Raw genomic sequence first — 21,277 nt, 5'->3', positions numbered from 1 at the left:
TTTTCCTCAAGTTCTATCATTTCAGAGTATTTCATGCCCTTTATAGTTTGACATCTCCAACATCAGTAGCATGACATGGATAGTGTATGATCTAGCTGCTATCTTACAATAAACTGCACGGTATTCTAGACATTGCCAGTAATTTAAGATTTAGTCATGATTTTGCATTCACTGACTGGGTGACTGTATTTCTGATGGTTGTCACTATATATATACATACATACACTATATATTCTTATTAGAAAAATACATGTGTTCGTTAAGAGGAGATCAAGCAGACTAATTGATTTTCCTTCAATGAGATAACTGCTTGTCTAGACAAAGGAAATGCAGTAGCTCTTATCTTCTGAACTTCAACAAAGCACTTGATATAGCGCCTTTTCAAAAATTCTTACTGAGTTGGAAAGGAATTAGCAAGATTAACAGAATGGCTAATCAGGAAATGGAGGGCTGAAACAGTAAGGAGATTTCCTTGAGATTTAGTGGCAGGGATAATTTTATTTCAGATTTTCACTGAATGCTACAGCAAAAGTTGCAGAAGCTTTATAATGAAATTTAAAAGGCAAAATCTGTAACAAGTAAAACCGCAGTGGGCTACAGAAGGAATTACGTATGGAAGATATGAGTAACAGAAATAGAAATGTATTAAGTACAAGGCAATGCATTCAATAGTAACAACCAGCACTTCCTCTATGCACTGGAAGCATGTTAGTTCAGAAAACACGGTGGCAGAAAGACTTAGGTGTATCAGGAATAAGCAGGCTTAGTAGCAGGAACAAGCAGCTTTTTAAAAAAATACAATTATGCTTTTCAGATACAACCAGAAAGCTATTTCCTGTTTATCAGCAATACTGTGTACACTTGCCATTCACACTCAAGGAACAGGATTAAGGATGCTGGTAAGAATGGAGAATGAATTTAGGTAAGAAAACTGAAATTGTTGAAATTTATTTAGCTTCAAAATACAACAGCTATGTTATATTTTAGTATAACATACTAAAAGGAGGTATGACTTTTAAATAAATGTGATGGTGCATTAGCATCAAAGGAAAGAGAGATATTTAGAGCAATGTTCCTCAGACTTTAAAACTAGGGCTGTTGGAGTTTGGAGAAGGGCAATGGGCCTTCCAATTTAATGTTCTCACTTATATTTCATAGAATCATGGAACGGTTTGAGTTGAAAGGCACTCGAAAAATATCTCATTCCAACCCTCCCTGCCATGGGCAGGGACACTTTCCACAAGACCAGGTTGCTCAAACCCCCATCCAACCTGACCTTGAACACCTCCAGGGATGGGGAATCCACAGCTTCTCTAGGCAATATATTTCAGTGTCTCACCACCTTCACAAGGAAGAATTTATTCCTAATATCTAATTTAACCTGCTGTCTTTCAGTGTGAAGCCATTCCTCCTTGTCCTATCATTCCATGCCCTTGTAAAAAGTCCCTTTCCGTCTCTCTTGTAGGCACCCCTGGAAGGTGCTATAAGGTTACCCTGGAGCCACATCAGCCCAACCCCCAACTCTCTCAGCCTGTCTCCATAGGATAGGTGCTCCAGCCCTCTCATCATCTCCATGACCTCCTCTAGACTCACTCCAACAGGTCCATGTCCTTCCCGTGCTGGACCCCCAGAGCTGGAGGCAGCCCTGCAGGTGGGGTCTCACCAGAGAGGAGCAGAGGGTCAGAATCCCCTCCCTCCCCTGCTGCCCACAGGGCTTTGGATGAGCCCAGGACACATTTGGCTCTCTGGGCTGAGTGCCCATGGCTGTGTCATGTCCAACCTCTCCTCCACCAGCACCTCCAAGTCCTTCTGGGCAGGACTGTTCTCAGTCCATTCTCCACCCAGCCCTGGATTTGCTTGGGATTGCCCTGACCCATGTGTACAAAAAAGACATTCTTAGCACCCATTGATAAAATCGATAAAAGTCACTGTCTGGAGCATGAATAATACCAAAATCATTTAAACAATAGATTCCCTTATGACTCAGCATAATTCTCTCTCTTTCAGAAAAAGATTAATTTTCAACTTAACTAAATGCTGCCCTCTAAAAGACCATATCTTTGAATGTAATTGAAAAATTGCAAATTCCCTTTGAGCTGTATTCCTCCTGAATTCTTTTGGGCACTCCATGACTGCTCCTATGCTTGCATTGCCCTGAGAACTATGACTACTATTCTGGACCAGAGCAGAGATACTCAGCTATGAAGCTGGCATCGTTTTTAACCAGCTGGCCTGTGTACACCCAGTATTCAGTGGGACAGGTTCACAGAACTCCAAATTCCGGTTTTGTCCTGAGGTACATAAATGAGTATGACCATTGTCCTTCTTAACATAGTTATAGCATTGTTGTGCTAATTACATACATCCATATATCAGTATTTTAGCCCCCACACAACTTTCCTCATTCTTCCTTCTTAGCCTATTCTCCCAAATTACTCCAAATGAACAATAAAAACCCCAAATAACCCCCAAACCAATAACAAAAACCCCCACAAAAGTAACCTGCCCAAGAAACTCTTCCAAACAAAACCATCATGCTCAAGCACCTAAAAACAACTATTTTAAAAATTAATTTTAAAAATATTCATTATGACATATATTCACATTGTCAGAATAAGAGGTGCCTGTATCAAAATCTTCATCAACTTCAGCCTTAAATCATTATATATTTAGCCTGAAGCCAATTTCTTTGCCAAAAAAAACCCCAAGAGAAGAGGAATTTAGAAAGGACTTGCTGACAGAGCTGAAATTTCCTAAATGTATTCTCATTGCTGTATTAAACACTTAATTTCCTTTCCAGTGGTCCTCTATAAAAAAGATTTAGAAGCAAAGGATCACAGCATTCATAGACCTTCTTGTGACTTGAAGAACAGGAGTAATGAAGACATATTTGTATCTCAGTTTAAGAGTTTTACTGCCAAGTTTTTCACTAAAAAACAAGGATGGAGATTGAAGCAAAATTTATTATTTTTCTTTACTCCTTTTATTTATTAAAATTCCATTTTGTTGCATGTAAGACAAAATTACATTGTAGTAACCATCTGTGTGTTCAAGTACAAAGAAACGTAAACAGAACTTTACAACAACTGAGACTTACTCAGTTTACCGACAGAAAGGTGAGGGAAACTGCATTAGTAATCTTTTGGAATTCAGTCCAAACTGTTTCAGTGGAAACTCTTCTGCTGAATTACCACCTCATTACAGTTATGGTACCTTTTCTTCTGAAAAATGTTTATCTCAATGCCATGTTCCTGGTCGTCTATAAACCTGCCAGACATGGGTTTCCAGGTTCTACGTTCCAAAGACACTCCTGCTCCTACCTGATCTTCAGTCCCCAGAGCTTTTGTCTCATTGTACGGATACCTGCTACAACTGCATTAAAACCTGGGTTCCTTCTCCCCTTTTTTTTTTAGAGCTTTTCAATCCTATAACTGAATTTCTTCAACTCAGTTGAGTAGAATAATCACCAAGATAAGGACTGGACACAGACGCATCTCTTCCCCAGTCTGCCCAAAGAATCCCTGAAAACATGTACCACTATGTAAGCCCAGTATTACCCCCAGCCTCCATCTGATTGTAGGAGAGGGCTCCCCCTTTTCCCACTAAAGACAACTTTTAGGCGCAGGTCTGAGGAGTGATCTGATGGCCAGGAATGTGTTTCATCCAGACCCCTGAAATTAACTCTTGGAAAGGTACTTGGTCTTCCTCTTTAGTTTACGTAGCATATTGCTTTGTGCAAATAGGCTGACCTCTGTATTCTAACAGAGATGCTCTGGTGGACACCACTCTGGAGAAATTAGGGTCACATCTTTCAAATGTACATGGAGTCTGAAAAAGGTGCTGACAGATTTCTTCAAGCAGCTTTAAAAGTGCCTGAGGAAGTATATGGGACTGGAAAAAAAAATACCTCAAATAGCTAAAATATGGGAAATTGGATGTCTAACTTGATTCAAATCCATAGAGCAGCCCACTGACGTCTTCAGGTGTATAACTATCTCCAGTCTGAATACCTTTATAAAATCAACCCATAAGCCTTAACATACTCTTCAGCTACAGCAGAAGTTCTAACATGAAGAAAAAAGGAAAAACATTGAAAATTCATGTTTCATTCTTAAAAAGCATCTTAGACAAACCACTGCCATTCCGGACTACCACGAGACAAACCACTACTGTTTTTCTCCAGCCCAGTGTATAAGTTATGATTTCCCCAAAGACTACTACAGCATGTAAGTAGTAACATCTACAGTCTAAGTAGGTTACTTGCATTCTCTGTCTATTAAGGGAATAACTTTGTCATGTGGGATAAACTGCCTTTTTTTCTTTGCACTGATGTAGTAGATCTATGCTAAAAGGCAAAAAGTAACATGCAACAGAGCCTGTCAGAAATTACATAAATCTAATTCTAAAGGTGAATGAATATTACATAAGAATCAACTATCTTTGCAGCAGCCAACTGAATGAAAAATATTCAGTGAAATTTATGCCAAAAATTTCTCTTTTTTGTTCAAGGGTGTTGTGCTTTAACAGACAAACAAACCAGGTAGGACCATGGAACAGAGGCTGTCACGAATCATAAAGCCATTGAAAAGAAACTGTTATTTTTTAAGGCACTTTTCAGAAATCTGCAAGTTTGACAGCAGAGTAAATAAAGCTGACTAAAATCCTTTAGTGAAGTTTTTAGCTCCTTTGTCAAGCCTTTACAGCAGCTGCTTCTGCACCACCAACCTCCAGCCGTGCTGGTTGCCCCAGTGCAAGCTGCAAACAGGGACAAACAGGGCCCCTCCAGCACCAGAGGGTGCTGGGGAGGCCACGGCAAGACAAGTTTGATTCACTGTTGGACTGACTCTCCAAGTTTCTGGAACTGAAAGATGGGAACTCCAACAGCAAGCACCATGAGCAACACCAAAAGCTCATAGCAAAGTTAACAATTTCCATGAAGATCAGTGAGGCATCCATTCTTCCTTTTTCTCTTTGCTTTTTTCAACAAATTCCCTTTCAGTTCCAAATAAGGACAGACTGATGAAGAACCCCATTATTTCTGAAAATACTGAATTCAAATACAAGTTCTAGAGATGTAATTGGGTAAATTTTCATGTACATTTACTGTAAAGAAAATTTTCATTAGAAAGAAATTTTCAGAGTTAAATTACACCCAATGTTCAATTTGAACATTTCAAAAATACTAACATCTCCTGGGGAGGAAATGCAGCTTGTACAAACACACTGCAAACATCATTTTCAGTCATAAAAGCTTCTGCAATTAATATTATCTGTAAGACTGCCAGAAGAGTTCAGTCATACACAATGTCATCGTTCATTCTTGCAGCATTTTACTTCAACATATCCTTGTTCATGGTGAGGGTTTAGTCCTGAAATGGAGGTCTGGATCCCTGTGTTCCAGCCCTGCTCTTCATTCAAACCCACCTATCTAAAGCCTCCCCGTAGCTGCAGTAAGTTATGACTTCAGCTCTTACCTTCCAGAGGTGTGTAGTGTTGCTGCCACTTAGTCAAACCATTGTTAACTCCTCAGATGAGTACATTTAATTTAATTTGAAGTCTCTCTCTTTCCATATAGAAATGACATCCCACAGGACAGGAGGCTCTATTTCCCTGGCACAATACTGCTTTTATTTTAAAAATAGAGGGTTATGCATGCAGATTTCTTCAGATTAATAGGGCAATCACTATCCTTATCTGCACAAATATTTTTTCAGGAAATAAATTTCTCTGAGTTACTATTAAGTATGAAAATATTGTGAACAGTAACATTTTTACAGAACCCTCAGAAGAGAGAAGCAGGAGTATTCAGTACATGTTGCAAACAACTCTGTGTTTGAAGTGATACCACCAGAGAAATACTGCAGTCACTCATCACCTCCACTTTCAGACACAGACATTAGAGAAAAGGATTGGTTAACAGAACTCATACGTTTCCAGCTCTGAAGCTAACCAAATGTAACAATACAAGCCCTACTTCCTTTAAATTCCTTCCCTAAAAATTGAAGGGTTAAGGAGAGACAGTGAACTTGATTAGCAGTAAGAAGGACCACACAGATTCAGAAAGAGAAAAAAAAAATCAAAGCCCAAACAAAAAAGTAAATGAAGATACCTGATACTGTAGCCTACAATCCAGCTTTTTTCTTTAAACATCCTGAAGAAACTGTACCTCAAAAAGTAGCACCTTTTCTAAAACTGCATGACTCTAAATACAGGTTAAAAAGTTCCTCCTGCATAAATAGGAGCTGCTCCATTAATATGTATCAGATCTTCAATGCTATTCACAATTTCAGTGCAGACTGTTTTCATCTTCTGTAGGACTTTGTTAATATTGACTCTAGAAACAGCACACAGAAAAAACGCAGAGCACTAAACAGCACACGCTGCTCTGGGGTACAAACTCCAATCTTTCCACCTAGCTTAGAAAATAAACCACATACATGTGATCTCCTTACTGATCTGAAAACCGGGAGAAGGAGTAAGAGATTAAAATGAAACGACTTAAGCTGCCTTCCAAAAATGGATGTAGAAACCTTCATGTAAATACATGCACCTTTCACAATTTCAGCCCTGTCTCCTGCAAATGCTATCGTTGCTCAGACACTAACCTATATTCAAGGCTGCAAGCAGCACCCCGCCCGCAGACTCTTGCCACCTCTAGCTCCAGGAATTATGCCACGTGGAAATTTTGACTCATCCAGCCAGCTAGACCTAGCAAGTTTAAAGCACCATCAGGCCAAGGATCTTACTAGAAGCAATCTCTTTTCCCCCTAAAAGCATCCCCCAATCAAACAAAACAAAACCTAATTCAAGGGAAATCAAACACACCACGTGAACATTCTTGGAATTTTATTCCAAATATTTAAAGGCTGCTTTGTCTAATATCACCTTTTAAAACAGTTTAAATTTCATGGAAGATAAGAAAAAGAAAACAGTTTAGAAATTTGAGCCAAACCAAATGCCCCCCTTAATTCACTGTTCTTCAGGAAAGTGAGGTGTTATTAGAGGTGAATGGCCTTACAGTAACAGCTTAGACTAATTTAAGAGTAAGTGATTATCTGCTTAAAATAACTGCTAATAATAATGCAGTATTATTACATTAGTTTAATAGTAATGACAATGTTTCCTTCTTTGGAAAAGGCAACTTAAATATTTCATTGAAAAATTAAATTACTTTAATAAAATATTGAAGGCTTTTTCTCATATTTTTCAGGACTAATCCTGAACAAGACATGAATACATCATATAAATGAGAAACCACAAATAAAGTGAAATAAAGTACTTGAAATTACTATTTTGGTGTAGGCATGCAAACTAGACACAATTTGATATTCTCTGAACATGTTTTTAAGATATTAAGAAATACACTTGCAAAACTCATCATATTGTATTTGGTAGTAGTATCAGCATACACTGGTTGCATTTTTCAAGGATAATGAGACATATGCTTTACTTGCAGCTGCTTTAGTTAGTAATGCTGTAAGTTCAATGTTTATAGAGTTTGAAACTGAATTTTTTTCCCTAACCTCAGCATCACAAAAAATTTATACCTGATGTTACAATATTGGCAACTGTAGAAGCCAATGACAATAACACCTTCACTTAATCTCCTATGCCTTAGGCCCAGAAAACAAGAGTGAGCAGATATACTGTACAGTCACGTGAACTGCAGGTATACGATGTAATTACATGAACTTTGGATTTGCAAAGCAATTGTAGGGGAACCTGTGGTCTCTTTCATTTAACCTGAGCTTTGTACTTACCTCACACAATGCTTGAGTCTTTGCTATTTTAATATTTTAACTAAATCTGTGTTTTTCACTACCAACTCAAAAGCAAAGATGTGTCATCTTAAGGCTCCGCAGTATTGACGGTTATCTCTTCAGTAACTCCCTCCAATTCTTTACATATGTCATTACTCTTTCCGACAACAAATACCAAAGGAATTAGGACTGGAAGCCCATTTTGGAGATCCAGCTCTATTTGTAGGCAAACAAATCCAGCTCTAATTGAAGGCAAACCTGAAACAGAATGGTGTGGGCTATTTAACTTAACGTAACAAAGCTTCACCATATCTTCTAATTTAACCCCTTTCTCTCTGAATATGAATCTCCCTAGTACTTTTTTCCTATCACATCCCTACCAATTATTTCACTTGGCCAGCTGCTCCCCATCCTCCACTCATCAGGTGCCCTAATCAAATTTCAGCAGCCATGGAACAGAACAGCAAAAAAAGTGTTTAGTGTGGTATGACATCTAAGAGAGCAATGATGGGCCTACTTTGCTAGGCACTATTAGATTGGTCCTCTAGATTACATCTAGACCCTTAAGATTTTTCCTAGCATCTGCCTTCCGCTCTGCACTTTGTGTTGGGATGTTGGCCAGACACTCACCATGTTTCTCCTCCCAGGTTTCAAGGTCTGGGTATCTGTAGAGGAGGACTACAGGATGTTACAGCAAAGCATATCTTCTCCCCAGTCCAGAAGTTGCCTTAGAAGCTAATTTTCAACATAAAGTTTGCTTAATTCCAGGTTAAACCCTTGTCCTCTCATCACTTGGTTGGGAAAGAGGTAAACATCTACGCACTCCTAAACTACATGCGCTTACTTTTACCATTTCTTATTTAGAAATCATAACAACTGCTGAAACCATCTGAAAATACATATTTGCTTTTCTTTATAGAATAAAGAAAATACACTATAGACTATAAAATAGAGCTTTGCTTTTTATCTGTAATAAAGCTATGCATTTTGTTGAAAATGTAAAATTTTTTCCCAGTCTCTAGACACACATTAAACAAGTTGCTATCATTATATAAAAGTACTTATTGAATCTGGTTTCAGATAGTGCAATCTCAGTTATGGAAAGTGTCAAGCAATCCAGATACAAAATACCTAGTCTTAAACAGACAGGGCCTACAGTGCTGAATTCCCAAAGTCAGAACCAACCACTTTGATTTTAATTGACTGTGAAGTGTGATGCTGTACAGGTTAACTTACAGCATCTCAATGAACTGTTACAGATGACAGCCACTCACTAAAGAAGCAAAGAATTTATTGCCTGTTCCATTTTTAATAATTCAAAGACCTAATCAAAAGAAATGTCTGAGTTATGCAACCTCATAAGATTCACTGTGATTATATCACAGACGCAAATATAGTAAATACAAATTTCCTGACAATTTCTGTTAAAGAGGAGATTGACAATCCAGAATATTTTATATTACTTGAGCTAGATGTTCAGATCGTAAGAGGGATGAATTACTTTGTCTAAATAACCTGAACTTGCAGGTTTCTCCTCTGTAAAGAACTTATATTCACTAGTAGTTCAACAGATACATGCATACAGATTGGATGCAATTTGTCTTAACTAAAATTTGCTGTAAAGTTTTTGAACCTTGATAGTGTGCCCCTGCCAAACCGTTTTTAGTTATTTTTACCAGAGCCCTCAGAGTGGGACTAGGCTGGGATTACCCTCATCGGCTTCACCTGGCCTTCCGCCTTCAGCTGCAGCACATCGGCCCCAAGAGGGTTTTTAAGCTCCAGACTGAAGGCTCGAGGGGAGAGGTGGGATAGGTTTATATTTGCTCCCTATCCTTTGCTGTCCTATTGTTTGTATTTCCTGGGCTAACTTGGCTGGTGATTACTGGATGGGTTTTGTTGCTGTCATCATCTCGACTCTGTTTGCCTGGATCAGGAGCCCCACCTGTTAGAGCCCTCAGGAATTCAAGGACTGAAAAGTAAACTGTGCTAAATTGGAAAAGAATTGGGAAAGAAGAAGCTGCAAAACTGAATACCAAGACAGCAAGGAATAGATAAAAAAGGACTGTGCTGCACTAGATTAAAACCAATCATGTTATCAGAAAAGTGTGTGTGGAGCTCATGGACAGAATAGAGAAACCAATCAAACAATGTGAGATCTCATGCACAGCAGCTGTAAAATGTATAAGTAGTGTATTATGTATAAGTAAGTAAAATGCATAAGTACTGTGTTATGTTGTAAAAAGTGTAAGTAAGAAAATGTATAAATAGAGTGATATGTATAAGTAGTATAAGATAAGCAAGTGAAATGTATAAGTAAGCAAAGTGTATAAGTAAGGTATTATATCAAAGTTGTGAGACATGTGAACACGGGTATTTTAAACAATAAGGTGCTTCTGCGTAATCGTATTGATTTGTTGATCAGAAGGCATGAGTTCCCACAAAAAGTGGAAAAAAAAATTCAGGTAACTCTAGGAGAAGCTTCATCTACGAGTTTCAGAAACATTAAATAAACAGCATGGTCCATCCCAAGCATGTAAAACAGGCTGCACACCTAGCAGGGAAACCAGGCTGCAAATCTGGAAAAAAATGAATTGGCAGGAAAGGGGGGAAAACAAACCAAAACCAAGGCAAATAATGCATTGCCTTTTCAAACTACATAACATCCCTTCACTTCAGGTTACTGTCTCTTCAACTCCTTCAAGGATTTTGGAGAACGATATTTTAAATGCTAAGAATGCAAGTATCCTATTCCTGTGGAGTTTAACGCAACTGGAGCCAACAGGCTTTTTGTTTTCATACTGAATGTACTGCTGATTATGAGGTTTCATGTGTCTGAAAACAGACATGAAAACTTTAAACGCTGTGGTCCTACCTACAGGAGCTTTTTCCAGGGGCCAGTGAGCTACTGCCTGAGGAACATTAAAAAAGGAGCAGAGAAAAGGAATCCACCCCTTCCCTCCTGTCAAATACTCTGTACAGGGCTAATTCTAAGTCCACACAGATATATTCACCAGGAGAGGATTACTAACCGATAATGTCAAGGTTGTTTTAATGGGCAATGAAACTTCAGACATGAATCTCACAGAGTATTGTGTGTACACAGGAAAAGTCTCTCAGGAAGACTCTCAATGAAATTGGGTATATGTGCCTATACTTTAATTTATACTGCAAGGACAGTCTTTCTTCTGTCATACCCAAGCCTGAAAGCCATTTGGACCCAGTTAATTATTCAGAAACTTCCTTGTCTCACAGGGGTGATGTTATTTCAGAACAGGGTAGCAATAATTGGGCAGTAACTGTGCAGAGCTTCCACATCCAGAGATAATTTCTTTAGCAAGAGCCTTGCAATTACTTCTCTTTGAAAAGCTGCCAAGTTATTCCCCAGGATCAGAGGCAGTGAGAATCTACAACTACAACAAATCAAGGACCTCCATGTTCGATTTCACTGAGGCAGTGGTGTGTCAAAATCCAAGCCTTCCAAGCATCTCAAAAACATACTAACTGCTGCCTTCTACAGGAAAAAAATCACATTTGTCCCTCATGATTCATATTTTCTGTTCAGAAGCAAACAACCCTGTCTGAAGGGTTCTCAGCAGGGAAATGGTTTCCTCCCAATGCAAACTCACTGATCTGCATTTTAAGACAAAACATATCTGCATACAACTGCTTATAGTAGAGATGCTGTTGAAATCAAAGGAATTAGCTTGTATCTCTCAATGCACTTCTAATACACCCAGTAAAACTGCTGAAGAGTAAAGTAGGGAAAACAAAACAGAAGAGCTGTGATTCAATGCTGCCTCAGCTGCTGCTCCCAAATTTTGGTGGAAGTAGTAGAGAAAAACTTCCAAGACTGTTATACCTGCACAATTTTGTGTAATAGACCCAGACTTCTACTCCACAGCGATCCTGTGATTTTCTTTCTTTCACTAAAAATACAGTGACAAATGCTCACAGTCTTACCTTAGAAACAAAAACCTGAGCAATGTAAACAACCATACGTAACAGTGAGACACATGAAGTAAGAAGACTTCAGCCTCCACCAGAAAGGGTTATCAAGTCAGACTAACGCAATACATACACACTCAAAACTTCCTTTTGTCTCACAAGAATACATATGCTAGAAATGGTGCTAATGTGCTCCTTTACTATTCCTGATGTGTATGGCAATGTCTGCTTATCAACTTGCAGACAAAATGCATTTCTCTATTTCCTCTCCAGTGAGAGCCCTCTGAATTTCACTTGAAGGTGGCTTAGGTGTTTTGTAGTCAAAGCTGACAGAACAGTCTTTGCTAATTTTCATCTTTGTTTTTTGCTCTGAGGTATCTTGATAGCTCTATGAGCCATTACATTGGTTATGCCTTAAATGCTGTGCCTCACTGAAATATGCTGAAGCCTGCAGGGAAAGCTGGGTAGAAAGATCCAGTAAAATAGAAAGTCATACTGTTCCCTACTCTGAACTGGAGGGGGGGAAAAAAAGAAGAAAAGAAAAATTAAATCTTATTAAAGTGGTTTGGATAGTTGTGACTTTCAGCTTTTTCATTTCACATTAGTGAGACTGCATATATGGCAAAGGATTTAAGGATGATAAGACTGCAAGAATAAACATCAACAGCTGCATGGTACCATAAAAGTCTTCAACTATTCTTGCTTTAAAAATACCGTGATTGTAATGAAAAGAACTTGGCAGGGGGGGAAATAAAATGCACTAAATTCACACCACTGCAAAACGGTGAAAAAAATCCCACCAAAAAGACTAAACAGAAACAAAACTAATGTCACTGTGCCAGTGAGTCCTTGGTTATAATCCACAATCTCATCAATAAGTAATAAATTCAAGGTCAGAGAAGTCAGTTTACTCCTCAGTGAAAGGACATGTCAGATAACACATAGTGCCATAACATTACAAAGCAGCTGATGCTCTGTTCAATGCAGTAACTGCTTTGTACACTGAAACCTTGGGCCTACAGTTGTTGCTGTTAATAATGTTCATTCACTTTTTATGCTATTGAGATTTTGAGAGAACCAAATGCACTAAATTTTGACCCCGCTACAGACTGCATTTGTCCTTTGTTCTCCTGGCTTTCTGACTATCACTATGCAAGCTGCAAACAGATCCTTAAAGAAAATGTATGCTAGAAGGCAGGGATTTTTGCCCTCCCCTTGTGATCACACAATCCGTGGTGAACAGGACAAAACAAAGAACAGATCAAAACAAAATCATCATTTCTGGCATGAAGAAAGCCAAGCATGGAGAATTTCAGCCACATGGGAATTTGTTTCTGTAAAATACTGCATAATGATTACATAAAGAGGCTTTGATTACTGTAAAATTCAATGATACATGCATTTCTAACAGCACTGGAAATCCTAAATGATTACACAAGCCTTTCATGTTTATTCATCAAATATTTAAAATACAGTATAATACAAAACATTCAACTACCTTACTCTGAGAGCAATTTACTATGGTCTTCTAGCAAAAACTTGCTCAAGAAGATAAAGTCTCACATTACATCCAGTGCATGTGTTTCTAATGTAATTTTTAATAGAATTATTTGCTCAGCTTTAGTTTATAAGTACAAAGTTTCAAATGTAGGTATTTACTGGTGCAAACATGGACATAAGTGGAAAAGGCACTTTTTGAGACACATGGTAGAGAAAAAAAAAATCTGTTCTAACACACTGAATTTGCTGTTTCCAGTTTCACAGAACCCACACCCCAAAACTTCAAAAGAAAAATCTGTTTTCAACCTCTGAGTGCCTGCTTTCATAACACAAAAGCAAGAGCAGACTTTCCACTGCTCCAAACACCTTTCTTTTCATATTTTCAATCCTTATTGGATACTTTGTTCTGTTTTACATCAATCTCTACAAAGGGTGTAATCTACAAATGTCTACAAACCCTTCAGAAGGAATAAGCAAGGGAGAGGTGGTGGGGTAGCCCTGTGTGTTAGGGAGGGTTCTGATTGTCTAGAGCTGAATGGTGGTGACAATAGGGTTAAGTGTTTACAGGAAAGGATCGGGGGAAGGGCAACAAGACAGATAGACCACCCAACCAGGATGAAGAGGTGGACAAAATGTTGGGAGAAGTCGCACTATCAGTAGTTCTTTTCTTGTGGTGGGACTTCAGCTTAACAGATACCTGCAGGAAATTGAACCCAGCAGAAATGAAAGGGTCCAGGACATTCCTGGTGTGTGAGAAAGAGGCATTCCTGATGAGTGAGCAAACCAGGGAGGGCACCTCATGGGACCTGCTTTTTGTGAACAGAGGAGGACTGGTGGGTTATGCGATGGTTGGGGGCTGCCTTGGGTACAGTGATCACAAAATGATAAGTTTTCAAGTCTCAGAAAAGGAAAGAGAGTCAGCAGAACAGTGAGCTTGAACTTTCAGAGGGCAAGATTTGGCCTCTTTAGGAATGTGGTTACCAGAGTCCCTTGGGTGGCAGTCCTCAAGGGCAAAGGAGTCCAGGAAGGCTGGACAGTCATGATAAAATCTTAAAGACACAGGAGCAGGCCATCCCAACGTGCCAAGAGACCTGCTGATGGGGAAGAAGTCTGGCCTGGATAAACAGCAAGCTTTTGCTGGAGCTCAGGGAGAAGAAGAGAGTTCGTAGCCCTTCGATGAAAGGGAAGGCAACACAGGAGGACTACAAGGATTCCATATAGGTTATGCATGGAGAAAATTAGAAAGACCAAAGGCCACCTGGAACCTCATCTGGCATCTGCCATAAAAGACAATAAAAAATGTCTCTATAAATACATTAGCAATGAAAAGAGGGCTAAGGAGAACCTCATCTTTTATTGGATGCAGAGGCACTTAAGAGACAACGCATGAGGAAAAGACTGACATACTTAATGTCTTCTTTGCCCCAAACTTTAATAGCAAGACCAGCTGTTATCTGGGTACCCAGGCCCCTGAGTTGGAAGAACTGATCATTCACCTGACAATAAATACAAAATTACCAATAAGAACAAACAAATCTTATCCTTGGAGTGACTCAAACATTTCCACGTTGCTGCATTTAGCTGAAGGAAATCCTTCACCCCTGCAATGCCTGGGCTGCAGTACCATGGGGGCTGCAGTACCTGGCCTGCCTGCAGCACCAGCCATCCCTCCTGAGGAGCAGCTCCTCCAGTGCCTTGTCCAGGGGATGTCAGCATCAAAGGCACTGGGAGGGAAAGCAGATCAACCCTCCGAAACGACAGAAGCATATTCTACAACTTAAGGTCATGTTGTCACAGTCAGGTTGCTCCACACTGACTACAGAAACACTGTGCCATGCTGTTTCCTCTATCCACTGCAGCATGCAGATTTCAGAGGAAAATATCCCAGCCTTCCATACAGGCATGTGCCCCTTGAACACTAAAAGTCATCATTTGAAATGACAGGGCAGTGCAAAAGCCACCTTGGATTTGTTTGACTGTTCTGTTGTGCTCTGTGCTGGTCCAGTGAGGGGCAGAGCAATGAAGGATATACGAGAATGATATATTTGCAAGCCTTTAAGACAGTGCTACAGAGACTACAACAATCACGCCTATGTTACTGAAATCCCTAGCTGGTTAAAATAAAATCTACAGGAAAATGTTATCATTTACTAATTAGTTCCTCTCTTTCTAATCAATCTTCAAGGAAACCCTTTACACTTTTAGAGAACACAATTGGTCTCATTGCTAGGTAGTTTTACAAATCCTTTCCCAAATGTCATCTCTTAGAACAAACCTTTGCCTGATGTGAGGCAGCAGTAGCATTTGTTTGGCAGAGTAGGTAGAAAAAAAAAGAAAATGGAAAATTAACAAACAGTAGGTTACAATTTTCCCTGAAGATACAGCAAATAGGGAGGAGTTTGCCTCAATAAGAAAAGGAAAAAAGTTACAAAAGGGTAGGAGAAAAAGTAGTAGATAGTTTCAAAGGTTTCAAAGGATAATTCAAAGATTTTTGCAAAGCCAAATCCTCCCACTGAATTTTCGAGAGCAAGGCACAAAGAGCAGTAAGGCTACAAATGGACTTTAAGTCTGTACCTGTAACTTTACCAGTCTTGACACTTATCCTCAATTTTCTTACAGATACACTAAGATATATGAAACCTTTTTGTACCCTCAGCCACTTCAAAGAAAGGTTTTATATCAATATAAACCCAAAGGAAGGTCAGCAGTTTGAATTTCCTTTTATGTATCCAAGACTTTTAAAAAATACAGAGAAAGACTGACAATAATACTTTAGGTGGATTCCACATGCAGGTGCCTGGAAGAATCAAAAAAACATTCCTCTTCCCCTCAATATCCTAATAATGATGTTTAGTAAGAACATCTAGTCTGATGCAAAAGGAAAACTAAATCTATCATCAAGTATATATTAAAAGAAAAAAACAGATTATTTTGAAGAGAAACGTGAACATCTAAAGCTTTATTGCAAGTATTTCTGTGGATAGGACTGCAGTACTCTACAGTACTGCTCTATTAAGAAGAATGAGATAATAAGAGTTTCTAATTTAAGGCAATATTTCTCTGCAAATCCTGCAGAGATGGCAGTGGACAGAACTGATAAAGGGAAGACTTAAGTGGGTTTTTCTTTAAACAAAGTATAGGACCTTCAACATTGCTTCAGTTTTTGAAGAGAAACTGCTTCAGTATTTTTAGCACTCACTGGAGTGCGGGACTGAGTGCACTCTGGTGCAGGCAGAGAGCAGGAAGGCAAGGTACAAGATTCCACATTTATCTCTGCTAATGCATTTCACACACTGCTCTGCAGCACTCCTAATCTTCCAGCCCTGAGTCTCTTCAGCAGCCATGGAAAAGCACTGAAGACCAAACTTCGTGATGGTGGTGGTGTGATAGGGATCAATGCCCATGAGGGAACACAGAATGCTGTCGCTTCAGATTGGGCTTCACAGCTCAACTCAAAATGCCTCTGTTGTGATGGACAGTCTTCATTTTCCACTCACCCCAGTGGGATTCAGTTTTAACAGGGACACTTGCAAAATCAAAAAACACACAAGGGAAAACCTTTTGCAAAATTTCATTCCTAGTGAACAAGTTTAATAGAAGATTCAAGCCTCAAGAGTTGAAAGACATGTAATTTAAAGCCTAAGTAATCTAAAATTGCCACTTTACAACATATCATGGTGTTATAAATAAAATATGTAATTCGTGCTATTATATATAAAACTGAAATATAATTAGACCCTACAGAGACCGAGTTTCTAAATCCCTGCACCAGCCTGGCTGAGAGAAAAATTTCACAACACTAAAAGTATTTCTTTCACAATAAGTGAGGATTCCACCTAGGTGGGGTTGGATCTTATCACCAGGACATTTGCACCATGATGACTTGATCACCACACTCTGATATCTACATTGCATCTGATAAGGAATTGGACATTCCAGGAACTAAGAATAACTATTCCAGGAACCAGAGATGGCCCATCCATCAGCAGAAATGGCCCACTCATCACCCAGGATGGACAATTCATCAGACCCAGGAAAGGCTTTGTGCGGCCCACTCCGGGACAAGAAAACTTCATGAATACGAGAAGAATAGAATTAATTCGGACTCTACCCAAAAACTGTATAAGAAGGAACCAGCCAAAGCAGCAGTCGTGAACTTGGGAGGTCTGGTGTGATAGAGATCAGATCTATGCGTGTTCACCCAGCTCCGACCCCGGGCTCGGTGCTGTTTTTCTCGATCGTGGCATTTGAAACCGATATTTCAGTCGCATAATAAATGTCATTTCTTTATAAATTTTGATTCGGCAATTTTGTTTATATTAATGGGAACCATATCCAAAACTGAACTTCTAGCCCCACTACTTCTAAAGTTATCAAATTAATCTAATTTTATTCTCAGTGATTGAGATGAAATTTGGGAAGTGAAAAAAGGGAGACCAGACTGTCAAATGTGTTATATTTCAACAACCTTCTAGACATCCTGTTTCTCCTTGCTCTCAGGAGACAACATTAGAGTGGCTGTGTGTAACTTTCAGCATCACACACAAATTCCAGTAGTGATATCCATCCAAAGGAGATTATCTTTGAAGGGGTGATGCAAAGAAAAGTTCTGAGCAGGTATAGAAAGTTGCTCCTGTCCTCTGCTCCCAGCACTTGTCCATGCGTGGATGAAAGAGGCAGCCCAACTTCACTGCATGTGAAGTTCAGAACTCTTGCTACAGGACACACATATTCCAAACACAGAGCAAAGACTGCTGCCTTCCAGATTAGTCACTAGGACTCCTCACAATGTAACACAAAATCATCAGCTTTGTATTTTCTATGGCTCTGTCATGTGGCAGTGGTACCTGACTTGTGCTATGCAGTATTTTCCCAGAGAATGCACCCGGCTTCAGCTCTAAAACTTGCTAGACCAAACTGGGCTAACCTGCATACCTATAAGAACAGCATGCTCGTGTAAAAGTAAGACAGAGGTAATTTTTGAACAGTTTACAAGCATATCATTCTGATCTTATTGGACAATGACAAAGAACAGGTACAGCCCCAGCCAACAAAACCCAAACTTTCTAAAATCCTAAAGACAGTGTAGCTCAAGCCAAGGGAACGTAAATTTGCTCATGGCAATATGGGAAGAAAAATCTTTGTGATGTAGAAACAGATGTCACTATACATTTTTCATAATGTGGCATTACCCACCTATCTGTATGCATGGTTTCACTGGATACATTTAAATGATATTTCATAAACGTTCCAAATACTCTAAGTTGTCCTGGGTTGCATTGTATTCCATTACCATCCTCATGAGCTGTTGAAATCAGGTGGGGCAGTGTTTCCTTGCCTCCTCCCCCCAGACTATCTTCCTGTTAATTGCCCATCATTGTCCTGCTGCATGACTCAGAGATAACTCCCTCCAGACTATCTTCTGTTAATGAGCCTAATCAACACTTGGCCTCATGACTCATTACCCCATTGTGAGATGCTCCACCCAGAGGGAGGAACCAAGCATCCCATCGTGGATATAATCTGAGACTCTGAACACCAGAGACAACCCTTTCCACTGGATTTCCAGAGGACAGGAGCTACACAGCCACCACTGGACCTTCTGAGGAAGAGCAGACCCCTTTACTACAGGATCACCGCTTCAGAGGACTGCAGCCACCATTCTACCAGACTGCTACCACCACCCTGCCTAATAGGGACTCAGGTTGTATCCTGACTCTGTCAGTTTGAACCAGTGTTTTCTTTTACTTTTTTTCCTTTTCTTTAATTTCCATTAAATTGTTATTCTGACTTGGTGCCTCCCACTGGTTTGTTTTCAAACTAGTACATAATTGTATCAAAGTAAACTGGGTACACCACAGTCTTTCTTTAAAGTTTCTATTTACATGAAAACTTACAGTAACTAATCTCTTAGAAAGACTAGTCAAAACAAACAAAAACCTCAGTATCATTACATTAAAAAGCTCAATTACAGAAAGTCTGACACAGCCAAGATATAATTATGATCAACATCAGACAGAGATGCATAAAAAGTGAAAAGTGCAGTCAGAACATAGTACAGTGAATGTGATCCCAGCTGCACAGTATTTCAATATAATTAACCCACACTTCTTACATAATATAAGTTAAGTGACAGGCAAGAGTGAAGTAACTATCTGCTTTCTGGTATGGGAATACTAGCATTGAAAGGTTATTTTCAACACTTTTTTAAAAGAGCAGGCCAAAAATAAATTCTGGTTGTTTGTCAGTGAGGAGAATCCTCATTCACTTTAATATTATGACCTGTGTGCACAAACCAAGAAGTATTTAGTTATTTTTGTATTAGAGTAAAAAACCAGCAGGTTTGAAAATCAGAGTTAATTCTCTTGTATAGATAGAGTCAGGTTTAGGCAAAACCCAAGAAAACACTTTACCCTGTGATGTACTTGCTGCCCTTTCGCCACCTTCTCTACAGTCTTCTATTTGTGGCAGTAAAATCCTACTGAGTTTAATTAATGCACAGAATTCACTTCTTATAGCTGCACTTTAATTACAAGAGAAATAAGAAAAGGTAAAGTATATATTTGTGACAAGGGATATTAGCTACTTTGAGCTTATTAAACAAGGCAAGCAGTGTCACAGCCCTGATGCTGATGGGAATTATTACTGTAGCACAATTTCTGTGAAATATCTCACAGTCAAATCCAAGGTTTATTTCTGCCATAAATACCCAATTATTTGAGCTAGTGTCTGCCCTGAAAGCTCAGCCTAGAAGAGCAGAGCATACCTAGCAGGCCTGAATTCCCCTCCACCCCCAAGTGGATTACCTGTCTGTTTGGAGGAATGGTTGGACTCTGTTTGGCAGCCATAAGCTGTGGCAGCACTTTCTGAAGAACAAGAAAGTCAGCTTTACTGTAGACTGGAGAATCAGAACTGTGACACCACAGCACTTGGAGCACTTTTACTACCAAATGGACACATCCCATTTCTTGGGTTGTGAAGCAAGCATAGAAGTCAGTGCTGGTGCAGCTATGCTGGTAATGGTATCAAATTATAGCTCATTTAAACCTGACTTTTATGAATCTACATAAACATCCAGACTTGAAAAAAAAGTCACCCAAACTAATAGCAAGTGTGATAGCTTCTACTTAATTACAGGTAAGAAAGTCAAGTTTTAGCATCACTGATATTTTAGTATGTAAACAGAAGTGCAAATATTGCCACAAATGAAGTTGCAACCAGGGTAGACTGGGTCATTCATATATGCTGCAGCCCACCTTGATTTAAATCTCAACTCTTTAATTTTTTCTTACCTACATCCAGCTTTAAAAAGGCTGAGTAGTAAAAAATGCTAAATGTGTGTAAACCAGAGATGGGATTAGTATTTTCCCCTACAAAAAGATACTACAGCCTATAGATCTAGAATGTTTCACATAGGAACAATGTAAATTCTATGACAAAAGACAAAGGTATTCTCTCATGATTTACAAGCTACGTCAATGGGATTCCTTGGGAGAGACTCTAGTCCTGTACTACACTTGTAAGGAACAGTTACAAAAAGTTCTTACGGGTTTGTAAAAAGCTTATCAAATTGTATTAATTCTCTAGGGTAGATCTTCTCCTGCATAAATGGCAGTAGAGAAGCCTGCAGCTAGAAAAGCAGTAGCACAGGAAACAGTACTATGGATCCAGTCCACTTTTATCACTTACAGATAGGATATTATTTTCTAACATTTGTGAGTCAGAATGAAACTGGAAGAGAAGGACAAAGTCCAACTCCATTCACTCAATTCCTGTTACCATTCCACAGGTGACAACTCTATTGAATAAACAATAGATCCCATTTTAAGCCCCTGCAGCCTAATCCATTACCAAATTTAAAATATATACATTTTGAAAATGCATGTACGTGCCCCTTCCCCAGTTATTCTTAAATAGAGAAGAAATCCAGACTCTACGCCTAAAATATTCCACACTTTTCTGTGAAAGAGCACAGTGAGGGGACAGAACCAACAAGCTGGCTCACAAAGGTTGAACATTTAAACAAATAGATCAATAATTTTCCACCTGAAAAAAATTATGAGTTCTCTAAA

The 21,277-nt window shown here is 39.1% G+C and overlaps 1 protein-coding gene across 11 annotated transcripts in view; it reads right to left on the bottom strand.

Moving 5' to 3' along the window:
* Positions 1-21,277, bottom strand: part of INPP4B (inositol polyphosphate-4-phosphatase type II B) — a 315,749-nt gene that overhangs the window by 151,795 nt on the left and 142,677 nt on the right. The gene's annotated exons all lie outside the window — the stretch shown is intronic.

The sequence above is a fragment of the Corvus hawaiiensis genome, chromosome 5, assembly GCF_020740725.1.
Source record: "Corvus hawaiiensis isolate bCorHaw1 chromosome 5, bCorHaw1.pri.cur, whole genome shotgun sequence".
NCBI lineage: Eukaryota > Metazoa > Chordata > Aves > Passeriformes > Corvidae > Corvus > Corvus hawaiiensis.
Note: the sequence above shows the minus strand (reverse complement) of the source record. Positions and strands in the feature narration are given on the sequence as shown.